The following is a 19537-nucleotide window of genomic DNA, read 5'->3' as shown; positions in this document are numbered from 1 at the left end:
TAATTTGTTGCAGCAGTAATAGTAAATTAATATACCAAATAATCTGAAAATGTAGACAAGAATACTTTTTAAAAATTTATCTTTATTGTTTAAAGTATTACGTTGACCCCCCCCCGCCCCCCCTTCCCCATACTATTGTCTGGGTCCATGGGTTATGCATATATGTATATAAATTCTTTGATTAATCTCTCCCACCCACTCCTCCATCCCATCTTCCCTCTGAGATCCCTCAGTCTGTTCCATGCTTCTGTGTCTCTGGATCTATTTTGTTCATCAGTTTATTTTGTTCATTAGATTCCACATATGAGTGAGATCATGTGATACTTGTCTTCCTCTGACTGGCTTATTTCACTTAGCATAATACTCTCCAGTTGCATCCATGCTGTCCCAAAAGCTAAGAGATCCTTCTTTTTTACAGCTGCATAGTGTTCCATGGTGTAAATGTGCCACAGCTTTTTTACCCACTTGTCTACTGATGGGCACTTGGGCTGTTTCCAGATTTAGCTATTGTAAATTGTACAGCTATGAGCATAAGGGTGCATAAATTCTTTCTGATTGGTGTTTCGGGTTTCATAGGATATAGCCCTAGGAGTGGGATCACTGGGTCAAATGGCAGTTCCATATTTAATTTTTTAAGGAAACGCCACACTGTTTTCCATAGTGGCTGCACCAGTCTGCATTCCCACCAGCGGTGTACTAGGCTCCCCTTTTCTCCACACCCTCGCCAGCACTTGTTGTTTGTGGACTTGTTGATTGTAGCCATTCTAACAGGTGTGAGGTGATAACAAGAATAATTTTATAGAAAAATACAGATTACCAAAAATAACTCAAGAAAAAAATGTTTAGACGCCTAAGTAGAACTCTAACATTAAAGAAATCAAATCATTCATCATGACCTCCCCACAAGAAAGCACTGGGCCATAACAAGTCCAAAGAAATAAATATACATTTATACAAAATATTTGATAGTTACACAATTCATTTTATCAAGCCAGAATAACCTTAATATCAAAATCAGACAATGACAGAAAAAGAGAAAAAATTATAGGCTTATTTATTTAATATATATGTTGAGTTATTCATCTATGTACACTAATTATTATATCACATGAATTAATTCAGTAAACAAATATTCTGCCCAGATTATGTAGGATAGATCAGTAAACAAAAATAAATGTCTGCTCTCACTGAATTTATATTTTCTTCAGGGAGATAAGCAAAAAACAAACAAATATATAATGTCAGCTGATGATAAGAGCTACGGAGAAAAGAACAGAGTAAGGGAACGCAGTGATTAATGGGGAAAGGCTGTCCCTTTGGCAAGATGGCAGTGAAAGCTTTTATGTATAACAGTGGTTTTTTAGTACTTACACACTTATATCCAATAATCCCAAAGAAAATCCTGACAAGTTGAATTCAATATGACCTGGTGTTTTATTTGTTTGTTTGTTTTGTTTTTACATATAGCACATAATAGGGCTTGTCCCAGGAATGCCAGGATACCTTAACATTTAGAACATTTAAAAAATAATTTATGAAATTGAGATACTGAAGGACAAAGATATATTTATCTCAACAGATGCAGGAGAAACATTTGATTAAATTCAATCATGATTCATGATTAAAACTGTTAGCAAACTATGAATAGAGAAGTTTCCTTAATATAATAAGTATTAGCTAATAAAATACAGCAAACAATGTCAAAATATCAAAAATATCAGAACACAACATGGACCACCTCTTTTATAATTAGCACTGTACTGAAAATGCTTACTAATAAAATAAGACAAGAAGAAATGAATGTAAAGAAATAAAATTGGTGTCATTTGTAGATGAGATAAACCTACATTCAAAATCTAAACCAGTTGCACCTTACCAAATACCAAGCTTATATACTACAGTAACAAAAATAGCATGATGTTGGTGTAGGGATGGTCAAATAGACAAGTGGAAATAGAACAGAAAATATGGAATTGTGCATAAACTGATGTGGAAATTTGATATAACAAGAGAACTGCCCTTACAAATTCTGGAAATGGTTGCACTGGAGTAAAAAGAATATAAAATTAGTACTGAGGAAAAATGGAACTGAAAAGTTGACGACAACTTATATAGGGGAGAAATAAAATTATATTTCCTTCTTCATACTTTATATAAAAAACATGTCAGATTGAAGACCTTTATGTAAATCCTAAGTATTTAAAATTTTGAGAAGAAATTTTAGGAAAATGTCATTATGAGATCAGAGTGAGAAATATTTCATAAGGAAGACTCAAGAAGCAAAGTATAAAAATAATGAAAAGTATGTCTATCTTAAAATTTTACATTTCTGAACCAATAAGGACACCATCAGCAAACTTTAAATCAAGCCAAAGGTGAGAGCAGGCTGTGGGACAGGAGTAGTGATATGTAAGGCTGGCTACTAGTCAGAGGAAAGCCCAGCTCAAGTTGGCCTTTTAAAGACACAAAACAATTTTACGATGCAGGTTTACAACTGCCTACGAGAAACATCTTATAAAATAAGCATCCAGGGCAGTTGCTTAGAGCCAAGTAAATGTTATATTAACATTTGTGTTAATTTGCATGTACATAGATAAAATTTGTGTTATAACATTTTGTGTTAATTTGCATTGTGTTATAACATAGATAAAATTTGTGTTATAACATTTGTGTTAATTTGCATGTACATAGATAAAATTCTGAGGGGCCTTGCCAAGGTGGGCCCCCAGCAGTATCCCTGTTTGGGACACTTACTGAAGTTTTGCTCTGAGACTGAGAGGTGCAGGTATCATGGGAACACACAAACATGCTGTAATCTTGGGGTTATTTATCACCATTTTATAATAATCTGTCAAATAAACCACTTTCCACAGAGATCTTTGGAATTTACTTAGAAAAAAGAACCAGTATCTAATATCTACGAAAACACCTACAAATAACTAAAGGAAGGACTAATTGGGAAAAAATGGACAAAGGACAGGAATTTCACAAGAGAGGAAATTCAAATGACCAATACAACTGTGGAAAGAAGCTCAATCTCAATAATTAGATAGTTGCAAGTTATAATAATAATTAATGCCATTTCACCTCCATTAGACTGGCAACAATGAGAGCAATGATAATATCCAACTGATTAAGAGGATGGGAAGAAATGAGAGGTCTCACATCCTGCTCTTAGAGAGAGAAATGTGTCAATTCCTAAAAAGTTGCTGGTATTTATATCCTCTGAACTTGAAATACTATGTATGCCTAAATATAAACTCTCAGGAGCTCTCATGTGTGGGCGTAAGAAAATCTCTACACTTGTGTTTAAGAATAAAAAGATGGACCCGATGCAAGCATCAATCAGTACAGGAATGGGAAAATTAACTATAGTATATTCATAAAAAGCACAAACTACACTTACATGTATCCACAAGGCTGAATCACAAAAATAGAAAGGGGAAAAAAGTACGATTCAATGTCTTAAGTATCCTGTTCTGCCATTTGTGTAACTTAGAAAGCACACAAAACAGTATAATAAATCACATATATCATGAAAGTTCAACTATATGGATGGGAAAAATATACATCAACTTCAGGGTATTAGTCCCCCTAGGGACAGAGGGATGGAAATGGAATGGGAGAAAGCTGTAACTATAGTATTTCATCTCTTAAACCAAAAATTCAGGAGGGGGTAATCTGGGTTAATTGTGGGAAAGCAAAAACAACAGAAAAGTTGGCAAAATAAAACCAGGCCTACTGCCTGCCTTAGTGTGAAATGTGGGTTACACATGGAAGCTGGTTTCATATCCTTCTTACTGCAGATCACATTGCTGTGTCACTCCTTTCCATCTCGATCCAGAAAGATCTCCAAGCACAGCAGGGAAAATGTCCTTGCACCCTTCCCGGACAGTCCATTGTAATTGGCACATACTCGGCCTGAGTCGGGCATCATTTCTCCAAGTGGTCAGCTGCGGAGCTGAGGCTCCAACTTGGAGGGTGGTCTTCGTAAACCCTGGAGGTGGGGATGCCTGTTCTTGTCTGAGATGATACCTTATTATTCATAAGAAGTCCCCTCCTTAACCTGAACATGATGCCTTCCTATTTGGATGACAGCTCTGGCACCTTAAATAAAGACTTAGTGACCATGAAGAAAATCACAGAGAGCTCCAGCCGCTCTATTGGCACCTGGGACTATGTCAATCATCTGTCTTTTGGGAAACACAATTTTCTCATCAGTAAAACAAGGATACTCATACCTGGTCTCAGCTCTGCACCCAAGTTGTTATAATAATTAGGCACATATGAAAAGACTTTATAAGTGTACAATATTTGTTGTTATTGTCTTTAGTAGTTCAACTGTTTCTTGCCATTAGCAAAATTTAAATGCCATTAAATACTCAGAAACCGAAGCATATACGTTCTTTTTTACAGGCAAAAGGAAAGAAACCATTATTTGTACAGTTGATCCTGGAAAATATATGGAGTTTGTATGATGCTGTCTTTTAAATGCCGTCTTTTAAAGGTTAAGAACACATGAGCCTTGAAGGAGGTCATGCTTGATAAAATAGTCTAAAATAATGAGTTTATTTTATAAGAAAATTTAGAAAGCATTCACTTTGTGCAAAAAGAAAAATGAGTGTCTTTCAAATCTTTTCCCAAATCGTATCTCATCTGTAATTATATTTTTCAGTGAAAATTAGCACAGCTCATCTATTTCTGTAGGTTTTAGTTTAGAAATACAGATCAGAAAATATGTTGGTTAATCATTGTTTGGTTTACATCAGTGTTCATTTATCTGTACAAAAACTGATTTGAACATGGATTTTTCTGTGTCAGCATTCCACAGGGTTTATAACATATACTATTGATTTTTGTATATACAAAAGAGAACATGTAAATTACTACCTGTCTTGACATTTCTATACGATCTATTACCTTCATTTAATGTTCAGTGTGCTGAAATAAGACATATTACGAAATAAGAGAAATGACTATTTTAAGTTTTTAGATACATTATTGAAGAGGAAAAGCGTTACTCAGCACTCAGTTCACTTCTCAAATAATTTTTCTTTTCTTTTGGCTCCAGAGAATCCAAAAGGACCATTTCTCTAAAAGAAATTCTAACATGTAACCAATAGGTTATTATTTTCTGAGATTCAAAATAAGCCTTTTTTAAAGATTGTGGTTGCAAACTTTCTCTGTCCCTAAATTGCTAGTTGTTAGTTTGAAAGTCTCTATCGACTATCCTCCCCCTTCACCACGTATTATAACAGTCCATTTAGAATTAATGGCAAAAATGGTACTGTTAGGGATAAATCACCAATATGATTATGTCTATCTCAAAATTCAAATATCAATATATAATTATGTAAAATGTAATATGAAAGAACAACAATTAAAATAATCCTTTATTTATGACAGAAAAAAATGTGTCTATTGGGCTACATAAAATATTTGGACGCCTACACCATATTGCATAGCCAAATTTTGTTTGTTTTTTTAATTGGAAAGAAACTTGAATGCAAAAAGGGGTAAAATTAAAGAAAAATTAACACATATATGACCATACATTCTAACCTTTAGCAGCTCTTTTTGGAAGTAAATGCTTTGTGAAATGCAGCCTCACCTTTTGATGAAAATCTTTTGAGAAACAGACACTAGTTGGCACTGAGCCATTAAAGAGATAGCTGGAGACCAGAGCACCTCAGGCTTTAGGCCCTTATATCTTCTCAAATAATATATTCTCCCAAGTTATTACTTTACTTTAGTTTTAAATCCTGTAAATAATTATAGTAAGCAGAACTTTTCAACAGTATCCAAAGAAAAATGTGATATCATAAAGATATATATTTTACTTCCTTCTATTATTTGGATCCAAGCTGTATGTTGATTCAATAAGATTCTTTCTAAGACTCTCCAAAACAAATCCTCCTACTCTGCTCTTGCTCCATCTCTGATCAAGTATTGCACTTTAAATCAGCTTTCTGTGTAATGTTGATACTGAATAATTAAGTATAAAAGCAAATCAGCCCAAACTACAGAAACATTCTTTGTTCAAAGTTTTAAAATACTAGTTAATTTGAATTTTCAGCAAATTGACTGGAATGTAACTTTTCTATGCAAAACCAGTACAGAAGATTATACATTTCTATATGAAAATTGAAAAGCTGAGACAGAAGGATTTTAAAGGAGGAACACATCACTGACTTGGCGTTCTTGGCAATCTATTAAATTTTAACTCCAGAAAAGAAATTGATTCAATGGACATATCTAAGCCTTGAGTCCTGGTACTTTTAGCAATTACATTCTTGATTAGTAGTTGAAATATAAATGATGCTGAGGCAGGATAGTAAGAAGCTAGGAAAATTCCTTGGCAAGTGGAATGGGGAAACTGAGACAGATAGCTGAACAAACTGGACAAGCAATTTATACAGCCAGATACAGAGGGTCACCAGCGTGGAAAGCCCTGGGTGCCTAGCAATGGGCAAAATGGGTGCCAGACCTCACCCCCAGGGGAGCTTTTCTCCCCTGGCATATCGCTGTCATGCCATTTAGACCCCCTGACCTTTCCTCCTTAGAGATAACATCTAGGCCTCAGTTGTATTTCAGCTCCAGGCCCAGGAAAGCAACGAAACCAGGTGGGCAAAGCCAAGGCCAGCACTTTGACTAATGACCCCCTACCCTCCTACCCTGGTGCAGACCTACTGTTCAGTGGAGTCAATGACCCTAAAAGGATATACCTGGAAAAGCTGCTGAATATTCGACTGACAACCTCCTCTGGGCCCTTCCCTACAACCCCACCCTTAAATGCCCTTAGGGCTCTGGCTCGGGGCCTGCCTGCGCCTTTCCTCTCCCCTCTTCCTCCCCCTTCTCTCTGCTAAGCTCCAAGGGCCCTTCTTTTGCCTCTGGGACTTGTTCCCTGAGCCCATTTCTTCTACGGCTCACTTCTACCTCTGTGGCTTTCTAAATAAACTTTCTCTTATAGTTTGAGTCCTGCCTCTGAATTCTTTCTTGGCCAGAACTCAAGTACCGAGGCCGCTGAACTGAGGTCCTGTCTGACTCCATGGGTCCAACACCTGGTTGCTGCCAACGACAGCGTCCTGTTCACCTTCAGGAATTCAGTAGCCTTCCCTAAGCATCCACCTTCAGGAGCAGGGGAGCCTTTCATTTCCACTCGCAGACAGCAAAGGAACCCATCAGCTTCTCTTATATTAGAGGCAGGACATACATGTGATTATATGACTGAGGCCCCTTGCAGTGCCCTGCCGTCTAGGGGAGGTGGCCTTGATGATGGTGTCCCCAAGGGTGGCCCCTTTTAAGCAGTGTAAGGAGGGGTGGCTTCCATGATTGTAAGACGCCTTTTAGCTCACTGGAGAACAGAACATACATTTGCTCTAGTACAGACTTCTATTCATGTGAATACTGGACCTTATAAAAGAATTTTATTTATAAAATAAGAGAATTTTTGGCTGCTGAGAAGAAATTAAAGATCAATAACCCAGCACAAATCCTTCATTTTAAAAATAAGGAAACAGACCAAAGTGGGTGAAGTTGTTTGCGCTCCATCATCAGTGCAGCACAAATAGACCTTGAACTAAAATCCAAGTCCACTGAGAGCGAAGGGGGAACAGGCAGGCAGTGGGTCAGGAAGGCTTCCTGAAGGAGGTGGCTGTAGAAGGGCAGGGAGGAGGAGCTGATCATTGAAGTGAGAGGAAGAACCCATGTTGCAAGCAGAGGGACTGACCCCAGCAGAGACTGGTAGAAGAGAGAAAGGAAAGTTTTGGAACAAGGAGCAGTTTGGTGTTGCTAGGATAATGCAGGAGAATTTTTGTTCTCAAAAAGCTTAATGTCGATTTTAGTTTTTGAAGAGTTCTTAATAAGGGAAAATATAATGTGATCTTTGACTTGGAGATCTACTTATCCTGAGTCTAGTGATATTTATATGTAGATTAATCTTTTATTTCTTCACCAATACTTACTGCTTACCTGCAAGACGCACAGAGGTGAACAAAACAGCTGTGGTCCATCTCCTGGAGGAACTTACACTGCAATAGAAAATGCAATCGGGTGAGTAAACACTGGATTAGAATCCACCGTGGCAAAGTGAGCTCTAGAACAGGGAAGGGGGGTTGCTAATGAAAACATAAAGAGCTGACTTATGCAGGCTGTATAATTAGGGCGAAAGTAGATGCCCTTGAGACCTGCAAGTGAATGGGGCAGGAGAGAGGAGGGGAGAATTGGACATCCAGAAGAAACTAGGGCAGAGCTGAAATTCAGCAAGATAGGCCTTACCAGGGTGGCAGCAGGGCAGGGTGACTGGGAAAAGAGTTGAAAGTGGAAGTAGGGAGGGGCAGGTCAGAGAGGCCATACAAGGGCACATTATGAGTACCCTTAAAAGCCAGTGATTTTCCCAGAGCATCCCCTACAACGATGCCCTGAGGGAGAGATGGGAGTCAGTGGAGGTCCAGGAAACTGATCTGAACCTCGGTCCATCCTTTGACTCTCTTCTTTCTGCCAGTAGCCTTTTTTCTTTCTTCCACCATCCCCACTTCTTTTGCACCTCAAATATATGATAAAATACACCTGGCAACACCTTGTGAATTTACACTGAAACAGTTAGTTACTAGAGAGAGAAAGATATTGACTTCCCTTCTAGTTCCAATATCCCAGGAAAGGACCAGACATGGTCTGACAACCATAACTGGATCTCACATGTGGCCAGAGGACATGCATAAACACCTTGAAGTTATGCTATATGGAGAAGTGACTGTGATGCACCTTTTAAACCAGTAGAGTAACTAAATGTAGATCCTTAAACACTAGCAGAATTTCATACAAAATTGTTAGATTTTCTAGATCTCGGATTTTTTAATCTGTATAAGACTTTTTTCTTACTTGTGTTCACAATCCATGGAGGATTTTATACCCAGAAAGATTTCCTCTTAGGCCTATAAAGAAGGGAAATAAAGAAGAGAAGGGAAGGCATATCCCTTTCACACCTCTACCCACCGAATTACCAGAGGTCACCTTGAAGCACAGCCCCTCTGTGGAGCTTACTGAAAACTGACTCAGGTTTCCCCCCTTTTCTCTGGATGCCCTTGAGGACACACAGAATGAGGGGGTCTGTAACCTAGGTCTTTAGTTAAGGAGAGTTTATCTGATTCTAGCACAGAAAATGGGACACAGGTTAAAAAAAAAAATCATTTCTCCTCTCCAAGCTCAAGGTGAAGAAAAATGAAAGTAATACAATATTTAAGAAAGATGTGAAGATCAAATTACAGAGAGAAAAATGATTGGAGGCAATCAAACAAGTATCTGCTATGCACCGCCTCTGTGCGGCACTGGGCTGCGTGCCTGACCAAGGGCACAGGACAGGATAGTTCTTAATTTTGAGTCCCTCACAGTCTAAAAGTGGGCTTCAAAATTACAGACGGAATTTTGGAGGCAATAACGCAGGGCATTTTTTATTTCCAACAAGTTCTGAAATTGTTTTAACTTCAGGTGCCATGTTTCAGAGTTTTGTATTTTGGAGGATATTTTATTGCTGTTCTATAACTGCTTATAAAAATGCTACTATTTTAAACTATTAACAGGAAATATTTTTAAAGTGTTAGAAATCTGCCATTTTAATAGAGGAAAATACTTTTAGTAAGAAAATATAGTCTCGGATCTTTATAGCATACAGTTCACTCAGATCATGAAAGCTAGACTTTCATGATCAAGTACATGCATATGACAATACTGAGGCGAGGTTCTAACGTCACTCTTTCATTGCCAAAGCAGGACAATCTTGGGAGTGTCTCTAATCTTCCTATAGTCATGTATCCTTATTTGTAAATGGTTAATATATTTAAAGATTATAATATTCCAAAAAATAATAAAAAATTTTAAATGTTCATATAATTGTCCTATTTGTGATATACATTTTTATATTATTTATTAAAATCTCTCTTTGGTACAAGAGTTTTGGGGGGGGAAAGAAACTCTAATATAGTTCCACCAACATCACTACTAATATTTATGAGTTATAACTGAAATAATGGCTCCTTATAAGTACATGTTGTTATATCTTTATATGATACATGTGCTATTAGCTAAAAGCATGGATTGTGTTCAAAACTATTGTGTTCATGTGGTCCATGCATTTATGATTGAAGTGATTGAATAAATGATTGAAAATATTTATAGTGATTTTCCAGATGGTGCATCATGTGGGTGGTTTTATTTTCATATATTATTTTTTTTTTCAGATTTCTGTAGTAAACATGTTATTCTTAGGATTAGGAAAAAGTAAATTCTTAAATCATATTGTTGAGTTAGAATTAACCAAATTCCTGGATTCACTGATGCTGTTCATTCACCTGTAAGACATGGACTGCACTTGGCCTGCCCAGCACTGAGAGACCCAGACACTCCCTCTCCCTCCCTGCTCCTTGAACTATGTTGTTTACAAAGTCAAAATAGCTTGTTCGTTTCTTTACAAGTGAAAGCCAGTTGTACTTGTCACTCTAATTATTTAAATTAACATTATATAAAAACTAATGAAGTAATTATGAAAATAAAGAGTTGTTATCTTTGCATATTTTATAAAGAAATGATTAAAGTGCTATTAAATTAGGTGGTGATGAGACAACTGTGAAATATTCTAAAACCTTAAAATGCTTATACATTTAGGTTGTTTTACAAGTAATAAGTTCTTTTTCTACTTTCATGAAACTCAAACAGGAAATGGAAATGATGTGTTATGTGTGTGGTTTGTGCAAGAAAGAAGATGGGCCTTCCATCAGGAGACACCACTCAAAAGGTTGGTGAATGAACAATAAATGTATATGTTTATATTAAAGTATTTAAAGTTTGTGTTAATCACTGTTTAAGGAATCCTCACATTCATCGCTCTTCAATTATGTAGCCAACTATAGCTTTCCTTGAATTAGATAAGAGAATTCCTCTGATACCTATTTATTTAGATGCTGGTATGTTCAGTAATCATTCTGCGGCTCCTTTCCTCTGACATCTATCTTACACTTGAATCTCAAGCGCCTCCTTTCTCTTCAAATCCTTAGTTACCAACAAAGCATAGATACACCCTGAACTACAATGACCTAGAGAAAAGAGCCTGAGCGAAATTATCTCAGAAGGACCCACCAACAATCTGCTTTTAATCCTGACTATTATTCTCATTACTGCAGTTTTTAAGGGAATTCATTTCTCGGTCAAATCAGTTTATTCACCCAACTTTGTTGTCTCCTATGGAGCAAAGGTTTATTACTATAGTTTATAGATGGAATGTTTTTTTAAAAGCATTTTATCTTGATCAAATTAAATAAAGTGTTCCTATTTTCCAGAATGGTTTGGGGGCGGATATACAGATATATAATTATTTTACATGCTTGTTAATTATACAAACATTTGCTGACTGTTATGCGCAAGACAGTGCAGTGTGCTTGTATGTACATGAAAAAACGGGAAAAAGATCTTCTGTAAGGAAGCTTGCTATGCCTATTGCCCTTGCTTTAGGGAAGGCTTCTTTGGATGATTTTAAACAAGGTGTATGAAATAGACTATGTAAAAAGTGAAGCGAAAGCCAATAGCACAGCTCAAAGATTGATCTGATAAAAGCACGTTTCCCTGAATAATACGAAGACGAATGCATGAAATTTAACACAGTGGGCAAGAAAAGTAACAAGGGAGGCTCCCGGGATTTGGAGGAAAGGTCATTGTTGTTTCCACCCCGTATTCAACATGCTGAAAATGCCCAAACCTGCACGCGGACACAATGCCTGGCGCATTTCCTCCCCGCGTCTTCAGCAATGCGGGCTTGCTAACGACAGCGTTTGCTCACGCGCCTTCCCCGCAGGAGAGCTGCAGCCTTCGGCTGAAGAATGTTCTGGAGCTGCAGAGCTGCCGGGGCTCATCTGTCGGGGTGAGTGAGACAGGCGATCTGCTCCCTAAGGGCAAGAAAACAAACAAAAATCAAACCAAAGGGAAACATTTTCATCAAAGGCATTCGGCAAATTAGTAGGTGCTCGAAGGAATCAAAGGCAAGGGCAGAAACAAACAGCACTTCATTCAATGAAATCTTTTGATTTCAATATTCCAAACATCAGTGAAACCATCGCTTATGTCTTCTGATTGCACAAATATGCAGGCTTGAAGCCCGGCCAAGGCTGCAGGCCTTCACACACTGCTAATACTCATTTGTCACTCTTTCTACAAATGTTTATCAAGCGTCGGCTACTCCCAGGCCCCATGCTGGGCTCTGGAAGGCTGCAAGGATGAGCAGAAACCCACAAGGATCCCCCTCATCAAGCCCAGAGTTTGCTGGGTGGGTGTGGGGAGGCAGGCATAGTAATTAAATTTTCACACAAGCCAATACACAATTGCAGTGGGTACACATTTGATGATGAGCCATGTGATTCTTAGAATCTATGGTTTTATCTAATCCAGAAGGTCAAAGACAACCTGTATAAGAAGTTCAGAAGGATTCTTAGAAATTAATTACTCAAAAAAAGGAAGAAAGGATACTCCAGGCAGAGGAAACATCTGCCCTCTAAGGCCTGGTGGCAAGAGAGGGTCTGATCAGTTGAGGCTGAAAGGAAGTCATTGGCCAACCCAGAGAGTGCGAAGGTGCTGTGCATGCTGTAGGCCTGAGAGGCAGACGAGGGAGCCAGAGCAAGAAGTGCCCCCACAGGTATGGTAAGTGGTTTTCCCTCTACCTTGAGAGATATATAAAGTCACTGGAGTGTTTGAGGCGTGTGTGTGTGTGTGTGTGTGTGTGTGTGTGTTCATGCATGGTGTGTGTCTGCTGCTGGTGAGGGTGTCATGCTACTTGAGTGGCGTGGCATGGTCCAGTTTACTTTCATACTCTATACTTTACTTAATCACTCTTAATTTTACCAACAGACAACTGTCCTTGTTAACAGTTTCTCCATATGTAAAGAGTAATTGCAGTTTAATAGAAAGTGGTTTATATCTAGATTGTGGAAAGCGCAAATATAGCATCATTTATGAAGAAAATATTAAATCAGTATCAATCACAAGTTTTGCATGTCATTTGTAACATAATGTAACTGAATGGCTTTTTAAAAATGTATGGTATGTATTCCAAATACAGGTGTGACAAAAGTAGATTTACAGTTGTTCATATGGAAAATAATACAATAATAAATAATAGAAGAATGTATTATTTCATGTACTCACAACTATAAACCTACTTTTGCCCTACCTTATAGTATAATTATTTTTTTTTAGTTTATCTTTATTGTTGAAAGCATTACAGATGTCCCCATTTTTCCCCATGGACCCCCTCCCACCCCACCCCCAGGACTTCACCACACTATAATTTGCTTTTAACATTAAGAGAATCAAGAGAAAACTTGTTCCGACTAAAACCAATTAAGTACTTGAGTAATCACCATTAGCATATACACTGTTGTTCCTGAGCAAAATAATGAAGAAAATATTATATACCCACCAGTACTGGTTACCTTAAAAGGTGAATGTTGTTCCTGTTTTAGAGAATTTAAGATACAGTGCATGGTAAGAGGCTGGAAACATAAAAGATCTGAATACACTCTAAGCATATCACACTGAATAATAATATACAAATTAACACATTTTTATAATTATTATAATAATAATAACTTGCCGTCATGGGTGACTTCAGCAATAAAGAGAACCCAGCTCATAGAATATTATCTTTTCAAATCAATTTACTAATATAGTAATATACCTACAGAATTATGGAATTATTTACACATGTTGCAGAGTTCCAGTTTTTAATGGATTTAGTGCCTGTTATGTGTTAGGTGCTTTAAACATTTCCATACTGAATCTTTGTGAGCGAGCTCTTTGCAGGAGGGGGTCCTCACAGAGCTTGAATCCCAGGCCTGCTGAAGCCTGAGCGTGGGTAATGGAACCTCACTTCATCCCACCTCCACGTAAACACTCGGGAAGGTGCTAATTTTGTTTTGCACTAGTTATTTGCACCTAGTGAAGAGGCAGGCATGTAGCTAGGGGCTCCAGAACAGCCCGCCTGATACCAGTGGTAGACTATTTACAAATTTTTTGAAAATGGCAAAGGAAGCTTCTCGCAGCTGGAGGAATCCCTCACTCCAGCCGGGCAGTGCCTTCTGAGCTGCATAATCCCTTCCCCTGGATGCGGGGAGCAGGGAAGCCACCCCTGTCTCTGAAACCTCACCGCGGCAGCCCCTGCTTCACCGAACCATTGTTGCTCCTGAAACCTTATATCTTTCTGTTGATCACATTCCCACCCCATTGTGACAGTGTGGAAATTATTACACCCGCTTTAGAAATGAAGACACCGAGGCTCTGAGCATTACAGTGGCTCCTGACATGAACGAGCAGTAGTGTGGAGGTCCTGAGCCACACACCGAAGCCTTTGTGGGTGTAACTGTTAGAAAAGGGCAGGGAGGCTCATGGGGAGCTTATTATAACATGAGCATTAGGAAGGGAAAAAGAAATCAGTTCCATAAATGTGCAGCTACGACACAGAGTGGAGATATATAGATAGATATCATGTCATATCGAGAGTAGTGTCTTTATAGCTCTATGTAGAGACATAGATTCATATATATAAAATATGTGCTTTCATTTTTTTCTAATCAATACCATATGCGTGAATTTTAACTTCTCAGATGACTTTCCCATCTGCTCTGCCCCATCCTGCACATTTGCCAGCTCTATGCCTGAGACTCAGAGGGAAGTAAACATGCACTGCGACAGCTGATTAGTGGTAGGCCCAAGGACCCAGGTGTCCTTGCCTCCTGCTTTTTCCTCTAGGGCCCATATTGCCGCCCTTGCGGTAGGTTTTAGTTGAAGAATAGCTAGATGTCAATCTGCCAATGCAATGCCATTTGGTTTCCACTTTTCTTATTTTTCTTGAAAATATACATAGCCCCCTGCACTATTTTATGAATGTTAGAAACCTATTGAAATATGTCTTTTCAACTTGATAACCTGTGTCTGCAGGTGTCTTTTATTTCTGAGAAAAAATTTAATGTGAACTCTTTAATTCAGCTTATCGCACTTCAGTATCACCGTGGTGTTTATTTTCAGCCCTTTGCTGAAACTAAGAAATGTCTGTTGACTCGCTAAAAGCAAGAACATAATGCTTCCACTTTGGGCACTAATGACAGTGAGTGGGGTGAGGAGTACTCAAAGCCTCTATAATGTAAAACACATAAAACTAACTCAGAAGGACAGGATTAAAGCAAATAGTTCTATTAAAAATAGGCCTACGTGTTATCAATATAGTTACTCTGTAGACACTCCGTCTTAAGGCCTGGGAGTGTGGAACTCTCACTCTCATTGTTGACTAAAACAAATAAATGTCTCCAGGCTATTGCTAATGCTTTAAGTAAAGAAATGAGGATCATGACAATCATAGTAAAAATTAAAGCAGAACAAAAAGAATGCGGGAAGATTCTAACTGTTGAGTTCCCAAAATAGATGCCTAAAATCATTTTTTAAAGAGAGCAGTGGTAGTTTAAAGCTTCCACCCTCCAAAGATCACAAACTTTTATTTTGTATTTCAGAACGCTTAAAGGATATGTGAAGGGAAGAATCCAGAGTCCAAAGCCAAAATCTACTTTATTTTCAGAGGTGTGGCATCCCCCACCTTCTAGCACCTTCCCCAGGAGTAAAGGCTGTCCTAACCCAGCAGCCCCCATGACCCAGGGGAGCCTAGTGAGAAGGTCCTCGCCCAGGCCGTCTAGTGTGGCTCCAGCGCCTCAAGATTGTGGGCTGGGAGTGCCCACGGATGAGCTCACTGAGTGGAAAGTCTTCCTTTTTGAAGTTCTGAGTGGACGCTGTAACTTTAGTTTTCCTCTGAAACTACTTGGAATCTCTGAAAACCTCCGCACAGTTGGGAAAGGCCCTCCCACCCCCAACTGTGTTAGGCCTAATTATGTTTCTCAAGGTCTCCAAATAATGGCTTTGCCAAGATGCTGCTTGAACTTGTGGGGTGTTTCTTCGGCCTGGGTTGGCTTCTCGAACTTGATGGCCTCCTGGAGGGTTAGGTGATGCCAGGTGGGTTCATTAACTGCCTCCCGCAGCCAATCTGTGTCATTTGATCACCTAGAGTTTGCACTTTAGTATGGCTAGATCTTTTCTGTATTGATTGTCCTTCATTCGGAAACCCAAGTTTTATGTATAAATAAATGTATAATTAAAAATCAACTATAGATTACATGTATAAGCAAAATGTGTAATTTGTGCACTGGCTGCAGATTTTCTTCAGAAAAACAAAAATACTTCATGTGAGGTTTTGGAATTAATAGAAACCTGTTCAGTTGTGATTTATGTGCACTTCCAATCTGAGATTGTTACAGAAAAAATTGTGGCAGTTAATCAACATGCAAATTACATGTTTATGTATGAGTTAAAATGAATTTTGACAGAAGTATGGATGCCAAATATTAAAATTTAAAGCTTTAGCTTTGTGATGAAAGAGACTCAAACCACAGAAATATCTGCCTTACCTGTTAGGTATATTGAAGGTCAAGAGAGTTTTAATTAATGCTTGTCAGATAATTTTTCACTTGTTGGTAACAGGTGATATAAAATAAAATATTCAAAATGCAGGAAGTAAGAAAACACTCATATTCAAAACCTCACCTGCCACCTCCTTTACAACATGTTGTTATAATATCCATTCCAATAAACATAATTTTTAGACATGTTTTCAGAATTAAAATGGGTATATTTAAATGACCATTGTGAGATGAAATTCTTTTTTTCTGTTCATAAATACTTGAAAATAAACTACTGTTTCATGGAAGGAACACCATGGAATACTATGCAGCTGTAAAGAAGAAGAATCTCGTACCCTTTGGGACAGTATGGATGGACCTGGAGAATATTATGCTAAGTGAAATAAGCCAGGCAGAGAAAGACAAACATCACATGATCTCGCTTATATGTGGAATCTAAAGAACTTAATAAACTGATGAACAGAACAGATTCAGTGACATGAAAGCATAGAACAGACTAATGAGTCTCAGAGGCATGGAGGAGGGCGGGTAGGTGCAGGGGGAGAGATTAACGAAAGAATTTATATGCATATATGCACAACCCAAGGTCACGGACAATGGTGTGGTGAGGGACTGGGGAGGGGGGTGGGACGGGGTGGAACGGGTCAATGGGGAGAAAAGGGGACATCTGTAATATTTTGAACAAAAAAAAAAAAAAAAAAGAAAGAAAGAAAATATGCTACTGTTTTCTGAATCTCAATCACAAAAGTTCAACTTTTGTTAGAAACTTTACAAGATTCTGAATAAAAGAAAGGAGCTGTGCCCTGGCCGGGTAGCTCAGTTGCTTACAGTGTCGTCCCAATACACCAAGGTTGGGGGTTCAGCCCCCAGTCAGGGCACATACAAGAATCAAACAATGACTGCATGGAGGGGGGAGCAGCAAATCAATATTTCTCTCTTTCCCTTTCTCTGTCTCTCTAACATCAGTAAGTTTTAAAAAAAAAGAAAGGTGCGTTTATGAAAAAGTATGAGATTAAAAGATAAACACGAAGTAATTAAAGTAATTTTCAGTAATGTCGCTCATCTGTGCTCTCTTTAATTCTCTTTGCTCATTTGGAAGAGCCTCAAGTTAATGTGATTTAACACTTACAGGGTGTCCCATCAGTGTTAGCTACTGTTATGTACTAGGCAGTGCACTAATTGCATTACAATCATTATTCTCTTTAAATGCTGGGAATTCAAGGAAACTGAAGCAAACTGAGGCCAAAGGAATGAAATAACTCGACCAGCTCACCCTGCCAAGAAGCAGTAGAGCTATGTTTTCAACCAAGGCCTGATCCCAGACTCCATGCACTTAACCCCTACACTGTACATTTCAGACTAAATAATTGACAAAGGACAATGTTTTCTCCCCCAATTCTTTGTCACTTCCTGGGTACATGACTGGTTCATGAATTTGCCATGGAACTAAAGTTGGAGTTACAAGATCCAGGATAGCACCTATGATGTCCAGGAACAGTTCGAGGAGAAATACTAGCTTTTGGTGTGAGAGGCAACAGGAAGTCAAAAGAGGGTAACTACAGAGAAGATAAGTGGATTTGGTCAGGGTCCGGGCAGAGACTAATTTCACAAATGATAGGCCTTCAGTGAGACGGCAAGGCAGAAAGTAGGGAATGGAAAGGGTGGTAGAAAATTCAGAAGGACAAATTTAAAATGTACATTAAAGAAATTTAATTATCAAGTGGAGACAAAAACGAACCAGTAATTAGAAAGGGCTGATGGAAAGAAGGAAGACCAAAAGAAGAAGGCAAGATAAAGGAAGAGAAACTAAAATGTATTTGTTAGCAGTGGAAAACGGGCACCAGGCCTTAGCACGGAGCTAGGCCAGACCTGGGTTCAGCAATCTTGCTACTTGAGTTCAGGGTAAGAGACGAATTCAGAGCCAAGACTCAAATTATAAGAGAAAATTTATTTAGAAAGCCACAGAGGTAGAAGTGAGCCATAGGAGAAACGGGCTCAGGGGGCAAGTTACGGAGACAAAGGAAGGGCCCTTGGAGTTTGGGGGGGAAGGGGCACCCTGGGGAAAGAAGAGGGTGGGGAAAGGCCCAGGCCTGCTCCACAGAGGGAGCCACACAGGTCCTCTGCCCCGAGGGCTGTCGTCTAAGGCCTCAGGGGAGGATCTCAATGGAATATTCATCAGCCTCCCGCTGTGTCTCCTCAGGGTTGTGGTCTCCACTGATTGCTTGGCACCAGGGGAGGGGGTCCTCAGCCATTGCAGCTGGTCCTGATGTCAGTCATGGCATCCGGTCCATCTGACTTTGGTGCTTCTCTGGGCCTGGAGGAGCCCAGCTCAGCTGAAGTCTAGATGTCATCTCCAGGGATAGTAACGCTCCAGGGAGTGGCCGTGCAAGCGCAGTTTCTCTCTGCTGCTGGGCTCCAGGGGCTCGCCGCCTGGTGACCCTCGGCGCCTGGCCCATTGCTCCTGCTCTGCTCACGCCTGTCTAACTGCCTACCGCACATTTACTGTCCCCCGTGGGACAGGCATGTTTGGATGCTTCGCTCCATTTAATTTCCATATTAACTGCTCCAAGAGCAAATACCTTAGAGTATATTTTTCCTCGTTGTTATCGATGAAGGTACTAAACCTTTTGAAGAACCCTGGGCTGACAGAACTTAAAGAGCCAGTATTTGACCCCAAGCCCTTTGATTCCCAATGCTGCCCTGTGTTTAAGTACAAGGAGAGAGGGAGTTAATAAAGAGAGATGTTTCAGATGATTTTGAATAGATATAATTTGGTAGGTAAATTGGAAATTTTCTGCCTATTTTTTCTAATTGTTTTTTTACCATCTTAATCATTTATAAGTTTATAGTTCAATAGTGTTAAGCACGTTCACATTGTGCAACCAATCTCCAGAATTCCTTTCATGTCACAAAACTGAAACTACCTATTAAACAACGTTCCCATTCCCCCCTCCCCCAGCTGCATATTAGCTTTTGAATATGAGAGTTATTAGTGGTTGTTGTTTTTTTTACTAATCTACACTTTATTTTCTTTTTCA

The sequence above is a fragment of the Miniopterus natalensis genome, chromosome 10 (assembly GCF_054644295.1).
Source record: "Miniopterus natalensis isolate mMinNat1 chromosome 10, mMinNat1.hap1, whole genome shotgun sequence".
In the NCBI taxonomy this organism is placed as follows: domain Eukaryota; kingdom Metazoa; phylum Chordata; class Mammalia; order Chiroptera; family Miniopteridae; genus Miniopterus; species Miniopterus natalensis.
The sequence above is the reverse complement of the archived record's forward strand: the minus strand, read 5'-3'. Positions refer to the sequence as shown.